At 37.7% G+C, this 8,379-nt stretch overlaps 1 pseudogene; it reads right to left on the bottom strand.

Annotated features, from left to right (window-relative positions):
* Positions 1 to 1,531: 1,531 nt before the first annotated feature.
* LOC108526487 (40S ribosomal protein SA-like) lies at positions 1,532 to 3,729 on the bottom strand (annotated as a pseudogene).
* Between the last annotated feature and the right edge of the window lie 4,650 nt (positions 3,730 to 8,379).

Below are 8,379 nucleotides of genomic sequence, written 5' to 3'. Positions count from 1 at the left end.
AACAAAGCTGGAAACATCATACTACCTGACTTCAAACTATACTACAAGTCTACAGTAACAAAAACAGTATGGTATTGGTATCAAAACAGATATATAGACCAATGAAACAGAACAGAGACCTCAGAAATAATGCCACATATCTACAACCATCTGATCTTTGACAAACCTGACAAAAACAAGCAATGGGAAAAGGATTCCCTATTTAATAAATGGTGTTGGGAAAACTGGCAAGCCATATGCAGAAAGCTGAAACTGGATCCCTTCCTTACACCTTATACAAAAATTAACTCAAGATGGATTAAAGACTTAAACGTAAGACCTAAAACCATAAAAACCCTAGAAGAACACCTAGGCAATACCATTCAGGACATAGGCATGGGTAAAGACTTCATGATGAAAACACCAAAAGCAATGGCAACAAAAGCCAAAATAGACAAATGGGATCTGATTAAACTAAAGAGCTTCTGCACAGGAAAAGAAACTATCACCAGAGTCAGCAGGCAACCTACAGAATGGGAGAAAAAATTTGCAATCTATTAATCTGATGAAGGGCTAATATCCAGAATCTACAAAGAACTTTAACAAATTTATGATAAAAAAACAACCCCACCAAAAAGTGGGCAAAGGATGTGATCAGACACTTCTCAGAAGAAGATATTTATGCAGCCAACAAACATATGAAAAAAAGCTCATCATTACTGGTCATTAGAGAAATGCAAATCAAAACCACAATGAGATACCATCTCACGCCAGCTAGAACGGCGATCATTACAAAGTCAGGAAACAACAGATGCTAGAGAGGATGTGGAGAAATAGGAATGCGTTTACACTGTTAGTGGGAGTGTAAATTAGTTTAACCATTGTGGAAGACAGTGTGGTACTTTCTCAAGGATCTAGAACTAGAAACAGCATTTGACCCAGCAATCCCATTACTGAGTATATACCCAAAGGATTATAAATCATTCTACTATAAAGACACATGCACATGTATGTTTATTGCAGCACTATTCACAATGACAAAGACTTGGAACCAACCTAAATGCTCATCAATGATAGAATGGATAAAGAAAATGTGCCACATATACACCATGGAATACTCTGCAGCCATAAAAAAGGATGAGTTCCTGTTCTTTGCAGGGGCATGGACAAAGCTGGAAACCATCATTCTCAGCAAACTAATGCAAGAACAGAAAACCAAACACCACATGTTCTCACTCATAAGTGGGAGCTGAGCAATGAGAACACATGGACACAGGGAGGGGAACATCACACACTGGGGCCTGTTGCGGGGTAGGGGGCTAAGGGAGGGATAGCATTAGGAGAAATACCTAATGTAGATGACTGGTTGATGGGTACAGCAAACCACCATGGCAAGTGTATACTATGTAAGAAACCTACACGTTCTGCACATGTACCCCAGAACTTAGAGTATAATGATAAAAATGTTGTAGAAAGAGAGAAACTGATGATTTTTTTTTCATCAGCCTTATTTCCACCTTGCTTAAATGCCTGTGGAAGAACGGCTTTAACACTATTTAGCGGTTCTTCCTACCCATTCAGTGGCCTGAGTAGTAGGAGGGCAAACCACCTTTCAGTGGCAGGCTGAGTGTTCCAGTGTTCAGTAGGTAACTGCTGAATAGGTACAAAGCACAAGTGCAACCTGCACACCTTCAGGCCAGTCTGCAACCTCACACTAAGTAGCAGTGAACTCAGGTGCATAAGAAGTCTGTTCACCCTGAAATTCCTCCTTGGTTACAGCTTTTTCAGCAGCAATGTTCTCTTTCTTTACAATCTTTTCAGGATTTTTGTAGAAGTAGAGATCAGTCATAATCTCCCATGGGTGTTCACCGGAGATGGCGCCAAGCACGTGCATAACTTCTTGGCCACCATCCACCACATCAGGCCCACCGAGTGAGCTGTTGTTGCGTGGGATGGAAATGTCCACATAGCACGGAGGAAAACCCGTGTGACCTAGAGCAATGGTAGACAGGTTAGTATAACATGCCTCTATGAGAGGCTTGTGGTCAGCCCTGGAATCAGTAACCACCAGCGATGCAACTCCTGTAAGGTTGCCTGGATCTGGTTAATGAAGTTTCCAGGAGGAAGTGGTCATCAACAGGAGTAGCTCCAATGGCAGCAGTAAACTTCAGCACAGCCTGGTGGCCAGTATTTCTGGAGGATATGACACTGACATCAGCAGGGTTTCCAATCGCAGCAATGACATGAGCTGCCAGCAGAAGCCTCTAGGTCCTCTTCAGATTTATGATGCAGATGCTATCACTTTTTCTTTTGTAAAAGTGCTGTTCCATTTGGAAGTCAAGGATGGTGCCACCTGAGTGGGTTCATACTACAAGAAATTTGAGGACATTTTCTGTCCTCCTTCATTTTCAGGACGTCAAGGGCTCTGAACATCCTGAAAATTTCCCTTTAAGTTCCCTTTATGTCATACCACAAATCTAGAACAAGTCCATGTGGATCTCTCCACAGTGCAAAGCTGTGGGAAGGTTTTAAACTGAAAATTTAGTATATTTAATAAAGATACGACAATTCAGATGATATATTGATCTATTTCCTCTAGAGTAGGCATTTGTTGTTTGTGCCTTTCAAATAATGTGTCCATTTATAAAAATTGACCAATTTATATAATATATTGGCATGAAGTTGTGATACCCTTATTACCTTTTAAGCAATAATATAACCCAGTGATTAATATATTTATAATTCAGTAGTCAGTACCATTCAGTTATTATATATGTGTAACCATCAACACAGTCAATTTGAGAACATTTACATCACCTCAAAAAGGAACTATGTGCCTTTTAGCTGTAAACACCCTATCTTCCCATTTCCTGTCCACTCTCTCCTAGCCCTAGGCAACCACTATTATAGTTTCTGTCTCTATAGACTTACCCATTGTGGACATTTACTGTAAATGAAATCATAAAATATGTAGAATTTTATCTGTGTTTTAGTTTAAATATTTCTGTTGGTCTCTCTTTGAGTTTACTATTTTTTTCTTCTTTGTCTAGTCTCCTTTTATACCTGTCAATTTTAAACAATTTTAGGTGTATTTTTGAGTTCTAAAATTTTCATTTTGTTATTTTAGTTTCCCTTTTCTGCTAAAGTTTTAATCTCATTAGTCATTCTTTCATCTATATTCTATCAGTTTTTTCTTTTTTTATGTCATTTGTGTGTATTCTTTCATTGATTATTTTTTCAATTCATTTGGGGCTGTATTCTTCCTGTTTCTTTACATGTGCCCGATTGTTTATATATATAAAAATTTTAAAAAAGAATGATATATTCTGAACTAGAAATATTTTTTAATAATATTCTCTTTTTTTGTCAGTTGCTGTGAGAGGCTGATTATTCAGATTCCACCATGCATCCAACTCATTTGGAGCTGGACGATGTCTTTATTTCTAGTTCAAATCATACTATAGCTCTAATTTCCTTTTATACTCATCCCAAATAAGCTGTGCTGCTACCAAGGAGTTGATCTCTATGATCTTATTAGTTCAAAAAGCATTTGGTTGCTTACGCAGTCACTTTCAGACCATATGCAATTCTAGCAGGGCCCTGAAACCCAAGCATAGAATGACACAGATATTTTCCTGCTTTTCAGGTTTGTCCTTTCTGTTGCTTACCAGAATTCCTGTGGGGGAGAATTGTTGGGCTAAATTTTTTTTCAGTGGAGTTCTTCCATTTGTAATCCACTGCAGCAGCCATATTATCATTAAAAGCTTCAGTAGTACAATTTTTTAATTCTAGCAAAGTCTCCCTGCTTATTCTGAAGATGTGCTATTTGACCCATCAATACCCAGAACAGGTAATTTGTCCCAAGAAAACAGTATAGGACTTTGATCACCAAGAAAAGTGTTTTTCTACTTAGAGTTTAGTTTTATTTAGATCTGTTTGCATCTACTGCTATTTGGTGGTTTAAAGTATGAATTTTAGTCTATCCTATGGTTTACCTATTACTGTTTGATGGATTAAAGAAAAGTGTAAACTTCAGTTTATCCTGTGTTTTCTAGTTGCAGGAACAATCTTTTGTGACCTTCTACATTCTATCTGAAAGTAAACCCTTGGTGGCTTTTACATTGTTTCTTAAATACCTTATAATCCCCCAGTTTTGTTCATTTATTAAAACACTTCCTAGCATTATGTCTGTACACAGTGGCTGTACTAAACTTAATTATTGATCATAATTATATATTGTGAAAAATTCTGTAGTGTCGTATTCTCCATGATTATCATCATCATTTCATTTTAATATATAGTATGATGACATTTTGCTGTTTTTATTTTTTTGATGTAGCTTCTTGACTTTTGGAATAAGCAAGTTTATGTAACATTTGAGATCTGACTCTTGCTACAGCCTCAAAAAATTAAATTTCCTGTATTTTAATTTTCATATCCTAGCAAGTACTTTTTTTTACACATTTGTATAAGAAGTTTGTAAACTATACTCTATTTGTAGAGTATACAAATAGAAAATTTGTATAATTGTAAGAATCATACAAATTTAGCCCAAAAGTTCTCCTGCACAGGAATTCTGGTAAGAAACAGAATGGACAAACCTGAAAAGCAGGAAAACGTCTCAATTTTGTTCTATGCTTGAGTTTCAGGGCCCTGGTAGACCTTAAAACCAAAGTAGGTGGAGTTCAAATCTTAACTTTATCACTGGGTGATCTTAGACAAGTTTCTTATTCTCCATGTGCCTAAGTTTCCTGAATTGTAAAATGAAGATAAACAGGAATTATACCTTATAGGGTTCTTAACAGGTTTAAATAAATACATATTTTAAAGTACTTAGGATAGTGGCTGGTATTAAAAAAAAAAGTACTCTAAGCCTAGGCAATATAATGAGACTCCGTCTCTATAAAAAAATAAAAATTATCCAGGTGTAGTGTTATTTGCCTGTGGTCCTCACTACTTGGGAGGCTGAGGTGGAAGGATCTCTTGAGGCCAGGAGTTTAAGTTCATCCTGGGCAACATAGTGAGACTCTGTCTCTACCCACCCATCCCCAAACTAATTAATTAATTTAATGAAGCATTTTAAGAAACACTCTAAGAGAGTCTGTTTAATAAATAAGATGTTTTTGATCTTCAGAGCAATAGCATTATCAAAATGAGATTTTATTCTTAGTCTCATAAAAACCTCACAAGACAAGGATGCCCTCTCTCACTACTCCTGTTCAACACAGTATTGGATGTCCTGGCCAGGGCAATCAGGCAATACAGAAATAAAAGGTATTCAAATAGGAAGGGAGGAAGTCAAATTATCTTTGTTTGGAGATGGCATGATTGTATATCTCGAAAACCCCTTCATCTCAGCCCATAAGCTTCTTAAGCTGATAGGCAACTTCAGCAAAGTCTCAGGATACAAAATCAATGTGCAAAAATTGCTAGTATTCTTATACACCAACAACAGGCAAACAGAGAACCAAATCATGAATGAGCTCCCATTCACAATTACTACAAAAAGAATAAAATACCTAAGAATACACCTAACAAAGGAAGTGAAGGACCTCTTCAAGGAGAACTACAAACCACTACTCAGAGAAATCAAAAAGGATACAAACAAGTGGAGAAATATTCTATGCTCATGGAAAGGAAGAATCAATATCATGAAAATGGCCACACTGGCCAAAGTAATTTATAGATTCAATGCTATTCTCATTAAACCACCATTGACATTCTCCACAGAATTAGAAAAAACTTTTAAAATTCAGATGGAACCAAAAAAGAGCCCAAAGGCTAAGTCAATCCTAAGTAAAAAGAACAAAACTGGAGGCATCATACTACCTGACTTCTAACTATACTACAAGGCTACAGTAACCAAAACAGCATGACTTCAACCTATACTACGAGGCTACAGTAACCAAAACAGCATTGGTATATTAACAGACACATAGACCAATGGAACAGAGAACTCAGAAATATGACTGAATGCATACAGCCATCTGATCTTTGACAAACCTGACAAAAACAAGCATGGGGAAAGGATTCCCTAATTAATAAATGGTGCTGGAAAAACTGGCTAGCCATATGCAGGAAATTGAAACTGGACCCCTTCCTTACACCATATACCAAAATGAACTCACTATTGGTTAAAGACTTAAATGTAAAACCCAAAACTATAAAAACCCCAGAAGAAAATCTAGGCAATACCATTCAGGACATAGGCATGGGCAAAGATTTCATAATGAAGATGTCAGAAGCAATTGCAACAAAAATGAAAATTATCAAATGGGATCTACTTAAACTAAAGAGTTTCTAAACAGCCAAAGAAACAATCATCAGAATGAACAGACAACCTACAGAATGGGAGAAAATTTTTGCAATCTATCCACCTGACAAAGGTCTGATATCCAAAATCTGCAAGGAACTTAAACAAATTTATGAGAAAAAAAAAAAACAAGCAGCTCCGTTAAAAAGCGGGCAAAAGATATGAACAGACACTTCTCAAAAGAAGACATACAAGTGACCAACAAACATGAAGAAAAGCTCAACATCACTGATCATTAGAGAAATGCAAATCAAAACCACAATGAGATACCATCTCTTGCCAATTGGAATTGCTATTATTAAAAAGTCAAAAAACAAAAGATACTGTGGAGAAAAGGGAACACTTTAACACTGTTGGTGAGAGTGTAATGTTCAACCATTGCAGAAGACAGTGTAGCGTTTATCTCAAAGATCTAGAAGCAGAAATAGCATTTGACCCAGCAATTCCATTACTGGGTATATATCCAAAGGAATATAAATCATGCTGTTATAAAGATGCATGCACTGGTTTGTTAGTGTAGCTCTATTTACAATAGCAAAGTCATGGAATCAACCTACATGCCTATTAATGATAGACTGGCTAAAGAAAATGTGGTACATATATACCATGGAATACTACGTAGCCATAAAAAAGAATTAGTTCATGTCCTTCATAGGGACATGGATATAGTTGGAAGCCATTATCCTCGGCAAACTAAGGCAGGAACAGAAAACCAATCACCACAAGTTCTCACTTATTATTACATTTTATTTTGAGATGGAGCCTTGCTCTGTCACCAGGCTAGAGTGCAGTGGCACAATCTTGGCTCACTGCAACCTCCGCCTACTGGGTTCAAGTGATTTCCCTGCCTCAGCCTCCCGAGTAGCTGGGACTACAGGCATGCACCACCATGCCCAGCTATTTTTTGTATTTTAGTGGAGATGGGGTTTCACCATGTTGGCCAGGATGCACTCCATCTCCTGACCTTGTGATATGCCGCCTTGGCCTGCCTAAGTGCTGGGATTACAGGCATGAGCCAGCACACCCAGCCTTGTTCTCACTTTTAAGTGGGAGCTGATTGATGAGAACACATGACACGGGTTGGGGAAACAACACACATTGGGCATCTGTTGGGGGAAGGGAAGGCATCAGAAAGAATCGCTAATGGATGCTGGGCTTAATACCTGGGTGATGGGATGATCTGTGCAGTAAACCACCGTGGCACATATTTACCTATGTAGCAAACCTGCATATCCTGTGCCTGTACCCCTGAACTCAAAAGCAAAGTCGAAAAAAAAAGAAAGAAAAAGAAAACCTACTAGAGATATGAAGGTGGCAGTGTCAGGGAACTGGTGGTGGGAACCACCTGACCAGACCAAGCAGCATGTAGGCCATGGTGGGACACCCGAGGGAGAATGCTACACAGATGAGGTTTATCAGAACCAGATCTTGTGGAACTACACTTCAAAGTGCTAGGAACCCACAAACTCTACACAGTATCACATGAATGCCCTCTGCAAGGGTGAAGGGCCTGGTAGGATGGAAGGATGGAGGCAAGGCCAGAGAGGAGAGATTCCTCTCTGGGAAAAAGAAGAGCCCTGGGAACTGTGGAATGAGGGGTGTGGGTACCAGTGAAGGATAAAATGCCTTCTCACACCCCACCTCCTTTCATAGACTTTGGGAGCGATGTCTTTGGAGAGGGCCTTGCCCATATCACATCAGATGTATTAAATATATTAAAATGCATCCACATCACTATGAAACATTTTCATTATAGAAATAAGAGGTTGAATAGCTTTTTCTAATTTTGCTTCTGAAATATAACTATTTTGCAGGAAAAAAATAGAAAACCACGATGTAATTATTTAAGAAGGGATATACAGACATATCAGATATGTCTGATAAAGTCATTCAGGCGGACTATCAGCGATCTTACTTTTCATAAAGATATAGTAAATTTTAATTAAAAATAGAAATTTACCAGAATATTATTTAAGTTTTCTGCTTGCCATGAGTAGCTCTGTCAATTTTACACAAAACTACATTGTAGGTCATCTTCTAAACTCTATCTTCTTCATACTGCTTTTCTATATCTTATTTAAGGACAA

This window comes from Rhinopithecus bieti, unplaced genomic scaffold (genome assembly GCF_001698545.2).
Source record: "Rhinopithecus bieti isolate Rb0 unplaced genomic scaffold, ASM169854v2 scaffold_3521, whole genome shotgun sequence".
Taxonomy (NCBI): domain Eukaryota; kingdom Metazoa; phylum Chordata; class Mammalia; order Primates; family Cercopithecidae; genus Rhinopithecus; species Rhinopithecus bieti.
The sequence above is the reverse complement of the archived record's forward strand: the minus strand, read 5'-3'. Positions and strand labels throughout refer to the sequence as shown.